The sequence below is a fragment of the Tachysurus vachellii genome, chromosome 3, assembly GCF_030014155.1.
Source record: "Tachysurus vachellii isolate PV-2020 chromosome 3, HZAU_Pvac_v1, whole genome shotgun sequence".
Lineage (NCBI taxonomy): Eukaryota > Metazoa > Chordata > Actinopteri > Siluriformes > Bagridae > Tachysurus > Tachysurus vachellii.
In genome coordinates, this window is record NC_083462.1 from 510,342 (window position 1) to 524,832 (window position 14,491).

The 14,491-nt window shown below is 36.9% G+C and overlaps 1 protein-coding gene across 1 annotated transcript in view; it reads left to right on the top strand.

The window, feature by feature from the left end:
• LOC132842105 (GTPase IMAP family member 8) overlaps positions 1–14,491 on the top strand; it is a 611,624-nt gene that overhangs the window by 498,097 nt on the left and 99,036 nt on the right. The gene's annotated exons all lie outside the window — the stretch shown is intronic.

Below are 14,491 nucleotides of genomic sequence, written 5' to 3' on the forward strand. Positions count from 1 at the left end.
CCCTGGAGAAGGTAGTGTCACAATATGCAATATGAATATATATTTTATTTATATATATATTTTACTTTAATAAAGATGTTTTAGGTTTATGTTAAATTCTTATCTACCTCCTGTAACAAAAAACTACTAAAACTTTTAATTTTCAGTGGTGTGAAAAAGTCTTGGCCCCCTTCCTGATTTTTTTTTGCTTGCACATTTGTCACACTTTAATGTTTCAGATCATCAAACAAATTTAAATATTAGCCAAAGATAACAAGTAAACACAACATGCAGTTTTTAAATGAAGGTTTTTATTATTAAGGGGAAACTAAATTAAAAACCCACATGGCCCTGTGTGAAAAAGTATTTGCCCCCTAAACCTAATAACTGGTTGGTTCTCCCTTAGCAGCAAGAACTGCATTAAAGTGTTAGTGATAACTTACAGTGAGTCTGTTACAGCTCTGTGGGGGAATTTTGGTCCACTCTTCTTTACAGAATTGTCGTAATTCGGCCACATTGGAGGGTTGAATTGATTGAACCACCTTTTTATGGTCCTGCCACAGCATCTCAATAGGATTCAGGTCAGGACTTTGACTCGGCTGCTCCAAAGTCTTCATTTTGTTTTTCTTCAGCCATTCAGAGGTGGACTTGCTGGTGTGTTATGGATCGTTGTCCTGCTGCAGAACCCAAGTTCACTTCAGCTTGAGGTCACAAACAGAAGGCCGCACTTTGTCCTTCAGGATTTTTTGTAGACAGCAGAATTCATGGTTCTGTTTATCACAGTGAACCTTCCAGGTCCTATAGCAGTAAAACAGCCCCAGTCCATCACACTACCACCACCATGTTTTACTGTTGGTATACATTTCACACAGGGCCATGTAGGTTTGGATTTAGTTTTCACTTAATAATAAAAACCTTCATTTAGAAACTGCATGTTGTGTTTACTTGTGTTATCTTTAACTGATATTTACATTTGTTTGATGATCTGAAAGATTGGAAAGTGATTGGAAAGATTGCTGATCAATGTTGTCAACACTCTTCTGAGAGACATGCTTTGTGTCTTCGTAATTTGTTGCAGCTTCGGCTTTTCTTCTGAAGCCAACTGAAGTTCAGTCTATTTCTTCAAATGACCAGCATGTTTCCTCTATAAAATACAGGACATTACTTAAGTTTAATAAACATTTTAACACACGCGTTAATAGTAACATTTCATAATGATTTAGGTTCATTTTATTTTTATTACACACTATTGACTGAAGTGTTAAATATTTCCCTGTCTAATTGGGACTGACCTGACACGAATCCACTGACCTAGCAAGAGGTTTCTACAGTTTCTGTAGCTGTACTTACACTGAAGATACATCTATAGGTGCTGTGGTGTGGAATCAGTGTCTGCTGTAACTTTAGCTATCACAATCACTACATAACATCACTACGTCTACCAGACACATGAATTGTGAAAACCACCACTAAATTCTGTTGGACGTGACTGACAATGTAAGTGTACCATTAGTGCTCCAGTATTCTGTGATTGGTTTTTATCCTGTGTGATAAAATGGCCTTTGGCTTAGCACTTTATAGGAAACTAAATGAACACATTCTCTAAAGTAATGAGTAGCAGGAACCTTTATGATAATGTAATGAAGTCAAAGTTGTACTGAAGTAAAATGACATTACTGTTCATGTCTGGCTAAGAATGAACAACACTAGACATGTATTAACTCTTATCTGTAGACGAGTCTCAGCAGGCGTTTACCTGAGTGTGAGCAGTGCAGTGAGGAGCACAAACCACATCCACTTTATAAATACATACAGACACTCAGTCTTGCTTTTATTTTCATCTCATCACATCATTGAGTGATTTAAACTTCACTAACAGGTGAGTGTGTAGAGTTTACAATCTAAAAAAAAGTAGAGTTTCTAATTTATTTTATTTTCACCTGTTTACATTTTACTGTCATTACATTTCAGATTAAATATCACCAGTTTCATGTGTGTACAATATCAGGAAGGTCAGGGCTAAGAGATGAATACTGGAAATACAAAAAAAAACAAAAACAAAAAATTTTTTTTTACATATTTTATAATAAAATAAAACTGTTTTACCTCAGTGACATTATCCAGTGAAATACAACAGGAGGTAGTTTTAGGGAGGGTCGTGTCTGTGATCGACACACCAGGGTTATTCGACACAACACAATCCCGTGAGAGGTTAGCTGAGGAGATTGGGAGGAGTATTTACCTGTCCAGTCCTGGACCTCATGCTTTCCTTTACATCCTGCCCATTAATATGAGATTCACTGAACAGGAGGAAGATGTTCTACAGAAAGTAGAGAAGATTTTCGGAAGTGAGATAAAAAAATACACAATGATTCTCTTCACCCATGGAGATCTGTTAGAAGGTAAATCTGTGGATGAGGCGATTCAGGAGAACAGATCTCTCAGCACAGTAATTAATCAGTGTGGAGGTGGATATCACATCTTCAACAATAAAGCATCGAGAAACAGATCACAGGTCAGTGAGCTGCTAGAGAAGATAGATAGGATGTTGGAGAAGAATGGAGGAACCTGTTACTCCAATCAGATGTATGAGGAAGCGGCAAGAATTATGAGAAATGAAAAGGGAGAAACTGAAGGGTTTAAAGAGTTTTTCAAAAGAAACAAAGTTACTTAGCTTATTGCTGCAGCTATTGGAGGTGGCGGAGTTGTGTTTGGAGCTTCAATAGGAGCTATACAGAGCTATACATGCTGCTACAGAGAGATTTAACCCTGCTTCTACATTACACCTGTGGAATCTTCCTCTTTTTACTGCTGGGTTTTATTCTATGGGCTTCACATTTTAGACAGATTTTAAATAACTACAAATAGAAATATAACATCTTTATAATTTTACATTTTACACAATCACCATATTGTATTTTATAAAGTGATCAGTTGATCTTTACCTGCATGTGTGTTGTGTTATATTTAAGCTGTATAATATCACTCATGGTGTACAGTCATGTATGCAGTAAACATTACAGTGGGTCTGATTGTGTGTATATTCATCTGAACACATTTAGTGATAAAATACACTGTGTAACCTTGTTGGATCTTCTGTCTCTTATGATTTCAGTCCATTTATTGTTGAAAGAAATAACTATTCAAGTAACAAACAAAAGTAATAAAGCTAATTGTTTAATGATCTAGAGCTTGTTTCTGTTCACATTATTAACTGTGTGTTTTATTGTTTCTCTACATTTTTATTTAATTTCTCATGATTCTTTGTTATTTTGAATCTGCACTATAAAGATGCCTAAAATGAGTTTAAACAAACAGCTGAATATCAGAACATATTGACTATTAATCATTAGTTAAACATGAGTAAATACTTAGTTAATGCTTAATAATTACATTTACATACATTATTAATAATCAGTTTATATTATTGTTTATATATTAAACTGTACAACTTTACATTTCAGATAAAAATTCAAAAATAAACCTCTCATATCTCATATAAAACTCTTAAAGATTAACAAATGAACAAAATCAAAGATCATGGAAATAAAATCAACAAAAGCAACCAAATGAAGAAAACTCAAATTTAAAGAAGTAAATAATTCATTGCAGTCACGAAAAGTGCAAAAATCTACAAAAAAGATTTTTGTGTTTGCAAAATCTACATTTCAAACTGAAGACTGAAAACAAAATAAATCTAGTCAACAAATGATCCAACAATATATAACATCTACATTTATAACACTGTAAAAACAAATTAAACTAAAATATAAAACAAAAGTTTATCTTTGCCATAATAACACTGCCATCCGGTGGTCTTACAGTGATTAAAATTCACTATTTTTACTTTCTTAAAATGTCATGAATCAGTCTGCCAAATGCACCATCATGGTGTTTCTTTGCCAGCCATTTATTCCACTCTATAACTTCTCCCTAATCTTTCAGATTTGTTCTTTGTAGGATCTCTCAATATACTGGGTATGAGCATGTCACAGAGTCACCAGGTCCTTCCCTCACTCACCACCTGAATACTAATCATCACCACCTGCTCCTCATTCAGCAATCATCACACACTATAAATACCACTCTGAGTCACTCACTTCTTGTCTGGTCTCATATGTACTAATGTGATTTTCTCTGCAGTCATTCAAGCTCCAGACTCCCGTTTGTCTTCCAGCAATTGGCTTCTCTTCTTTTCTCCTCGCTTTCGGAGCTCCAATATCTACTTCCTCAAGTTAAGGATTCATTTACTCAGATTCCGGTGATCTCACCTGTGTGTGTTTGTGTGTGCTGCTACATTTCGGTGCTTGTTGCCATGCCAGGGGCGGTTCCAGACCTTCTTTAGGGCGGCTCCAGCCCCCTGTCTGTGATCTCAGCCACCCTAAAACTATAAGAATAATTTTTACTTTCAGAAATAAACAATAAAAATCACGTTAAAATGCAGGACATGTCGTTGATGGGAAAGAAAATTCAGTTTGATCCAAGAGCGATTTTTTTTACTTTGTAGTCTTTGTAATTTTTCAAAAGTGCGTCATCAGCTGTGTGCTTTATCTGAACGGACAAGCTCAGGCACGTGCAGTCAGAGCTGGAGGCGTTTATCTATAACGTTAATCGGCACAAAGACGGTTATAGAAGGTATTTTATAAATGTTTTACCTTGTTAGCCTGCCCTGCTTTAAGTTTTATCAAAGTCTACCCAAATTAATTGTAGTTAATCATATACAGTAGCTCATAATTCCATTCGCTAGTTTGCTACCGACCAGTGTTAATACTGTATGTGTTAATATAGTATGTGTGAAATGGCTGAGATATTGCACATATTGTACAATATCTCAGCCATTTCGCACATACTATATTAACACATACAGTATTAACACTGGTCGGTCGGCGCTGTTTCTGTGACTGTTTACTATTTATTGTCTTTTGTGTACTGCATTTTTTGTACTTTTTGTATTGTCTTGTAACTTTGTGTCTGCACTGTCATTGTCCTGCACTGTCTTTTGTCCTGCACTGTCTTTTGTCCTGCACTGTCTTTTGTCCTGCACTGTCTTTTGTCCTGCACTGTCTTTTGTCCTGCACTGTCTTTTGTCCTGCACTGTCTTGTCTGTCTTGTTTGTCTTGTCCTGCACTGTTTGCACCAGGTTGCACAGTTGCACTTTATGTGGCTAAGACTACTTACAAGTCTTTAGCCCTGTCTTTGTTTTTATGTAGCACCTTGATCCTGGAGAAACGTTGTCTCATTTCACTGTGTACTGCAACAGCTATATATGGTTGAAATGACAAAAGCTTCTTGACTTGACTTGACTTGACTTGCTTATTCTTTACAAACTGAAGCAATTGATTATTGACTCACAAATGAAACATTTCTAACTAAAGATTGTAATGTTTACATTTGGAAAATTCTGACTAGTGCTCACACTTACAAATTTAGTAAAGCACACACACAAATCAGTCAAATGACATTCAAAGACATGCTTGCTTTAAAAACATATTTCTATAAGCCCACCATAGTAGTGTTCATTATTTAATTGGAGACATTTCTTTTAAAATGTATTTATTGTGAGGATGTATTTTATATCATCCCACAAGTAAAAGTTTGTTGGAGGTACAGTAATAAAAAGTTGTACTACTACTGCATGTTTCTGCTATAGTAGTGAACTTAATGTACACAGATTTGTGTGTGGCTGTAGTATATAGGGGAGAGTGGGGAAAGATGACCCAGTGGGTAAGTTGACCCACCCCCTGTTACTAGGCAACTTTGCAAATTTGGTGTCATTTGACCATACATTCTGAAGGACTCCATCAATTCTAATTTGTTGTGAAGAGGAGAAGCACATGGGACAAGATAAGTTGTTTTTGTTTTCTCACAAAAACACTTATTTGCTTGTTAAAGTTAATTTTCTGCATTGTAGGTATACTAGCTGTTGTGCCAAAGCAAATTTATCTAGGTCTAAAGTTGTGTATGATACATGTTGGCGATTTGTCAACATATAAAACCATGTGAATCATTAAGCTAAAGGTTAGCCTGAATTGCTAAGCTAGGCCGTTTTTACCAAAATGATGGCTATGGGGCAAAGTGAGCCAAATGATGTGGGGTAAATTGAACCAGTGGTTGGATCAGTGAAGACACCTTGTTCAAGTTCCTTGAACATTTGGTTCAGCATACCAAGTGCTCCTCTGATCATCCCATACTGCTACTCCTTGATAACCACGAGGCCCATATTTCACTGAGGGCATTGGATTTAGCAAAGAGAAAGGGGATTGTTATGCTCGCAATTCCACCCCACACATCTCATCTCCTCTGGACAAGATTGTCTATGGTCTATTCAAGACCTATTACAATAGAGCTCTTGATGGTTGGATGAAATCTAACCCAAGGAAAACAGCCAGCATATACCACATCCCTGTATGTGTGAATGAGGCTTTCATGTCAGGACTGACACCATGGAATATCTGTTCTGGATTCAGGTCCAGGAAAAAAGAAAAAACAAACTGAAGGGAAAACAAGTAACGAGCATCAAAGAACAAGCAAAGTCCAAGAAGAAACAAAGCAAGAAGAAAACCCTAGTGTACAGCAGCTCTAAGGAGAGTGATGTTCCCATCCCACTTGATGACACTTCTGAGTGTGAGAGCTCCCAGGATGAGAGTAGTGAACCAGACATCTCAGAACTGTCAGTTGGTGACCTTATAATTTACATTTACATTTACAGCATTTGGCAGACACCCTTATCCAGAGCGACATACATAAGCGCTTAAATCTCTAGCATTGAATACATTAATATTGGTTCACTAGGTTACATACTTAAGATACCATGAGTTTAAAAAATTTGTTCAGTTACAGTGAAAAAGTGTCAAAGTTTTTTTTTTTTTTTTTTTTTTTTTTTAATGCAAAAGATAAGGAAAGAAGTGCTAGTTGAAGTGTTTCCTGAATCAGTAGGTCTTCAACCGCCGCTTGAAAATAGCCAGTGACTCAGCTGTCCGGACCTCTAGGGGAAGTTCATTCCACCACCTTGGTGCCAGAACAGAGAAGAGTCTTGTAGTATACTTGCCTCTTACCCTGAGACATGGTGGAACCAGTCGAGCAGTGCTGGTAGATCGGAGGGTGCGGGGTGCAGTGCGCGAAGTGATGAGGACTTTGAGGTAAGAGGGAGCTGGTCCATTTTTAGCTTTGTAGGCCAGCATCAGTGTTTTGAATCTGATGCATGCAGCTACCGGAAGTCAGTGGAGGGATCGAAGCAGCGGGGTGGTATGCGAGAACTTTGGCAGGTTGAAAACAAGCCGGGCAGCTGCATTTTGGATCATTTGCAGAGGACGGATTGCGTTCATATGTAGACCTGCCAGCAGTGCGTTGCAGTAATCCAGTCTAGAAATGACAAGAGACTGAACAAGTACCTGAGCAACCTGTGTGGACAAAAATGGCCGAATCCTTCTAATGTTGTAGAGAAGAAACCGACATGAGTGAGTCACATTAGTAACATGAGAGGGAAAGGACAGTTGAGTGTCCATGGTTACCCCAAGGTTGCGAGCTGTGGCTGAAGGGGAGATCAGATCATTGTGCAAGGATATAGCAAGATCATGACCTGAGGATGAATCACCTGATGATCAGCAGTTCAGTTTTGTTAGGATTGAGCTTTAACTTATGAGCAGTCATCCATGATGATATTTCTGCCAGACATGCTGAGATCCGGTCAGAAGCTGTGGTATCTGAGGGTGGGAAAGAGAAGATAAGTTGTGTATCATCAGCATACAGTAGCAGTGGTAAGAGAACCCACGTGAGGAAATAACTTCACCAAGAGAGTGAGTATACAGGGAGAAAAGAAGAGGACCAAGTACTGAGCCCTGTGGGACACCAGTGGAGAGTCTGTGTGGAGCAGATGTCACTCCCCTCCATGTTACCTGATATGAGCATCCTTCCAGGTAGGAAGCAAACCATTCCCAAGCTGATCCACAAATCCCAAGACTCTTGAGGGTGGATAAAGAGTCTTGTGGTTGACCGTATCAAATGCTGCTGAAAGGTCAAGGAGGATAAGGATGGATGACAGTTTGGCTGATCTAGCAGCATGTAGTTTCTCAGAGACATCCAAAAGGGCTGTCTCTGTGGAATGAGCTGCTTTAAAGCCCGACTGTTGGGATCTTGGAGGTTGTTCTGTGAGAGATAGACAGACAGTTGATTATAGACAATGTGTTCAAGAATTTTTGAAAGAAATGAGAGAAGTGATACCGGTCTGTAGTTACTGATGTCTGATGGATCCAAAGTGGGTTTCTTTAGGATGGGAATAACCCTTGCTCTCTTGAAAGTAGTTGGTACCTGACCAGATGCTATGGATCTATTGACGATAGTGGAAATGAAGGGCAGAAGGTCTTGCGAGATGGTCTGGAGCATAGTGGAAGGGAGTGGATCCAATGGGCAGGTGGTAGGATTGCAAGACTGGATGAGCTGTAAAATCTCTTCTGCTGCTACAGTTGAGAAATGTGACAACGATGGAGTGGGGGAATCCATACTCTGATATGTAAGTGCAGTCGAGGCTGAAGTGAAGGTCCGGCAGATTTCCTCAATCTTCTCCTGGTAGAAGGAAGCAAAGTCTTCTGCAGTCAGGGAGGATGAAGAAGGTGGAGCCGGGGGGTTGAGCAGAGAAGAGATGATGTTGTGGAATTTCCGAGGGTCGTGTGAGGAAGCTTCAAGCTTTTCCTTGTAGAAGGAAGTCTTGGCAGAAGTCTCATCTGAGGAGAACTTGGCAAGAAGACCTTCAATTTAAATAGGTAAGCCCTGACCACAATTCACACCTTAAGGGAGACTGAAACTACTCCTGATTAATCAGCTGAGAGAACAACAAAGACCACCACTATAAAATCAACAATGGTATAGGAAGTCAGGAACCTACTTTACCAGAACCATAATTGTGAATTTTGCTACCAAATGCAGCAGTTACCATTATATTGGCTTGGTTGAGAGCCTTGTGAGGGCAATGAAGTTAATGCAAGATTCCTCAGAAAAATCTAAGGGAGCACTGGCAAAGACAAAGCCATCTTTGCATTCAAAGAAATTGATGTAGGATCTGTCCTACTGAATGATGTGCTGAAGAAGCTTCCTAAACCTCGAAAGGTTGGAGGAACTGCAAGGAGGGAGCAACAACTCATATTTCCCTGAGGTCTGAAAGTTCAAACTGTTCTTTTCTTCTCACAAGTTCAAAATTGTGAAACTTGTTTAACAAAATTGGAAATTAGAACTGAACACACTGGTGGGACGTTCTTTCTGCCAAACACGTTCGTGTGTGTGTGTGTATGTGTGTGATTGGACATGACTCGATTAACAGCTTAAGAAATACAGCATAGTGTATAACCATATTTCTTGTTCCTGAAAACTATGCTGGGAGTCCTTAACAGAAATGTTTAAAACTATTGATCACCAATGCAAAAAAAAAAGATTAAAGGTAAAATTCAACTTTAATTGGTTTGTTTTGTGTTGTTTGAGGTAGCTTTAATAAGTAATATTGTTTGGAAAGGTAAGTGTATTGTTAAATGACTTTTTTAAATGTTTTTTTTTGTATTATACTTGCATAAAATAGGATGGTCAATTTACCCCCAAATGGCTCAGTTTACCCACTGACTGGGATCAACTGAGTCACATGAACACTTTATTTCTGAGGTCATATTTTCAAGGCTCTGTGTCATAGGTGCATTTTTATATTTTCAGTTGATAGGCAACATCCCAAATTAACAGTAGATGTCTTCATTGTACTTCTCTCTAAATTTTCCTTGCCTGGAGATCCACATAAGTAAAAACTGGCTCAACTTACCCCACTCTCCCCTATACAGTACTGTGGTGGCATTTAAAATAAATCACTTATACCAGTGAAATGTCACTATTCTCATTACCACAAACAAAATATTAATGCAAACAATCCATTCAATACTAAATAAAAGTAACATTTATTGATTTGGTCTTTGTGAATATTAGTTTATTAATGACTACTACATTCATTAGACACACTGTTTGTAGAGAATGCACACACATGAACTGATTTGATTCAAGACTGACATCATTACATCATGCATAAAATTTTGGTGTCCACTTTTGCCATTTTAAATAATACCATAACTTTTGGCTTACTATGTAGTCATATAATATAAAACTCTTCTTGTTTTAAATTGTCACTGAGAGCTAAAGATGAAACCCTAGAAGCGCCCCTGTGCCACACGCTTCTGATTTATGTTCACGGACTTCAATAAATATCCACTTTGTTTTGCTTACCTTGGTCTGTAGTGTGTTTATCATTACAGAGCACCAGTGTGGGGATCTACATACCACCTGCTGTGGCTGACAGTGTGATGGTTGTACCCTAGTGCAGGGAGTATGTGATACACATGCCACTCATCACTGATAATTGATGGCTGAGGTATTAATGTGATATTTATGCACAGCTAGTACCTATGTTGCTTCATCAGTAATTAATTAGTTTATTTTTAATTAATTTGCCAATGTGAACTTTTGCAATTTTGTAATTTTCATTCTTTTATGATAACTTTTGTATTCAAACCATGAGCATTTTTTTTTTTACTTCTGCTACATTTTTACTGGCTTAATATGCAGATTTCATTAAAAGATTATAATGAAATTTGCATCCCCTTATCTTCAATTGATTGAGTGCTAGAATTAACATGTTCATTAACATAAATTTAACATGACAAACTAAACTGTAACTACATTTGACATTTATTTAAAGTTGATATTACTATAATATACCTTTCTTTTGTGCCGAAAATAGCTTTTGTCGATCACAACAGACTTCTTCCACCAATCTGCTGGCCTGTACGTCTTCTCATCTTTTTAACTGCTGTGACACAGAATTCTCTGATTTTCTTTGCCATTTTACTAATAGTTGCTGAACTGCCTGTAATGTTATCATGCATCATGTCCAACCGTAGACCCTGTGAAAACCTTTAAAGACAAATAAAACATGTAATGTTAATGTAGGCCTTTATGTAAAACAGTGAGTTTATTATACACGTTTGTCACTACTCTTATTACTTACCTGTACATGAATTGGTTCCACTTACTGCAGGAGACCTTTGATGGACTGAAGATTGATTTGTACCTGAAGGAAATTAGTTTTGCCCTTCCCTCATGTGCTGCTTGTCGACAGATCCTATTAATAATAAATAAATAAATAAATAAATAAAACATACAATACTTATTTCAGAAAGAGGCTTCATGCAATGTTATGATTATGCTGTAATGTCTACCAACATTATTAATTATAAAAGTATTGCACTTTTACTTTATTTATTATACTTTTCTTACCAAGCGTATTGATCTTCACTGTTTCAGGGTCTTCATTTCTGTGTCCCGATGGCATTTGCTGCATCCTCCTGCTATCTTACATAATCAATGGAAGGAAGGAATGATACAGCAGTGTGCTTAGGACATGGAGACCTCTGACCAAAACCCGAAGGGCGTGTGGACCAGAGCCAATAAGGATGTGAAGATGGACACATTGAATGAAAAGTCCATCAGTGTCACTAGTGGTGAGTGTTACTTGTTTTACTGACACATGTTATGGATAATGGCTAGTTAGCTATCTGCTTGCTAAATGCATTCTCAGGGAAGAAGCCTAGCTGTCAACAGGGGACTTTTGTTGTGTTATTTCCGACTCTTTTTGTGTAATACACAGAGGCGGTGCAGGATGACAGTTTGTTAAACTACAGTAAAGTTAACAAAACCTTCTAAACCCATTGAGTACTAGGTGTGTTTATGGTCAAAACAGCACAGCTACACTAACTGACAGAAGAAAAGCCAATGAGCTGGAAATGTGTAAGCTCAGAGTAAAGTGGCAAAAGGAGAAGATAGATGAGATGACCAAAGAGAGAGACAATTGGCATCAGGTAAGTCTACCTACAGACAACATGTAATAAAATGATAGTACAGTGTCCTTATTATTAGAAAACTTTGTCACCTCCCCTCATGAGACATGTTATTCGGTTAGCTAAACAAATAAATCAGATTTATACAGCAAAATATAAGAAATGTATATATCAAATTATTAAAAATTTATATTTGCACAACTCTGTCTAATAAGAAACTGAATTCACAAGAAAAGAGAGTGCATATATGACCGATTTACTGGCTTAATTTAAGCATTTATCTAAGTCAAAGCTGGGTGAGAAAATAATTAAAGCAAATACTAACATTCTAACCCTAACACTTATTCTATTTAATCTGAATTACAGATCAACACCCACAGTCAGCTGCTTTCAAGCATGTTGGGGTGGACAAGAACACTGTGGTAGTCGATGCTCCAATTGCAGAGCTGTTCTTTTCTTCACCTTTATGTATAAGGAACTGCTCAAAACTCACAGCAGTCAAATTAAACTTGCATTTGCTACACAATGTGCTGCTGCAGTTCAGGAGGATCCAGATATAGCAGACTTCAAGTAATGAGTAGCAGGAACATTTATGATAATGTAATGAAGTCAAAGTAATAAGTTTCCAAGAAAAATAATATTTAAGTAAAGTATAAATACTCAACAGCTGTACTGAAGTAAAATGACATTACTGTCCATGTCTGGCTAAGAATGAACTCAAGTCTAGACATGTATTAACTCTTATCTGTAGACGAGTCTCAGCAGGCGTTTATGTAATGGGTCAAAAAAAAATGTAATTTATAAGTTTGATTCCCCCCTATTAATACATGAATATATTTCCTCATGTTTATTTTTTTTATTACATTTACAAAATTAGAGCTTTTCTGTAAAACATCTGTCATTACGCCACCACAACACTAGATGGTACATTGTGTGCGCATGAAACACGCGAGAGAGATACGTCCCCCTCTTCGGCGCGCTCAGTAATAAACTGATTGCCGCTTGGAAACATCTAACTTTTGTTCTCTCGTGTTTCTCTCAGGTATGAACATAATATAACTAAAATCTTCATTTTATTGTACTTGTGTGAATCGGCAGGTGTTATACAAAGAGTTTGAGTGCGTTAAGAATTGTATTTTAATCCACAGAGGATTATAAAAAAAACCAAATAAGTTTAATCTTGTGTCATGAATGGGTTGTGTTGTATGTCCATTAGGAAAATGTTTATCAGGCTGAAATACTGAGTCCATGTCAGATATATATTGGTTAAAAGTGTTTTAGAAGCTTTCTAGAATTTACATTGCTGAGTGCATGTTGCATTCCAATTTCAACCGCCATTTTGGGGTTCAGCATGTCTATTTTTTCAGTGTGTGCCCATGCATGAGCACAACTAGAGTGACAGACAATTATATCAAGTTAATGTATCAAGTGCAGTGAAATCTAAAGCATTTCCTCAGAAATCTGATTTTGAAGGTTTTCTGGTGTCTTTATAAATGTTTTTGTGCAGTTTCGAAACACTCTTTTTATACTGTCATTGTAAATTGATGTAAACTTCCAAATGCACATAAGGGGTACCTGCACATAACTGTATATGTATGTTTACACACACCAGTATACATAATATATAGAATATTGTATACCATCGCATGTTTTACATACACTTAACAAGAATGTTTGTTTGTGTTGAATTGTGTTTTACCAAATGCACTTGAAGTTTAAAACGTGTAATCTTTTTCAGAAGTTAAAGCATTTAAAGAAAAAGTATTGCAGTAATAAACTGAATGCCGCTTGGAAACATCTAACTTTTGTTCTCTCGTGTTTCTCTCAGTTTATTCTCTGGTCCACAGTGCACACTGCCTGTGTATCATTTGCTGCCGGCACAGATATCCCCTAGGTCTGAGGCCGGTAACATTTACATGAGTGTGAGCAGTGCAGTGAGGAGCACAAAGCACATCCACTTTATAAATACATACAGACCCTCAGTCTTACTTTTATTTTCATCTCATCACATCCTCGAGTGATTTAAACTTCACTAACAGGTGAGTGTGTAGAGTTTACAATCTAATTTATTTTATTTTCACCTGTTTATATTTTACTGTCATTACATTTCAGATTAAAACACCTAAATCTCACCAGTTTCATGTGTGTACAATATGTGTATCAGGAAGGTCAGGGCTAAGAGCTGAATACCGGAAATACAATTTTTTTTTTTTTTTAATTTTATATTTTTCTTTACATCTTAAAATATTAATATTTAAAAAATAATAATTGCAGTAGAACTATAATAGTTTTATGTCTTTTTTTGTTTTTACAGAGGAATAAAAACTGGTAGTGTTGAGAGGAAAAGACACAAAAGGAAAAGATGTACTAATATCTGTGTGTTTAAGAATATTATCTCACAAAGACAATGCAGATAAACACTATAGAAAAGAGGAAGATATAAACAATTATGAGCTCCTAATGCACTGTTGTATTCATGTGTGTACTAATCGAGATAAAGTGGACCTTTTACTTTACTTAAACTCTCTTTATGATTTCTTATCAATCCTATCAGATATGGAGTGTTTTGTGTGGACAATATTAAAAATGGCCAATTATGGCAAATGATATTTGTAATTGTGTTTCCTACATGTCTTTGTAAAAAACGTGAC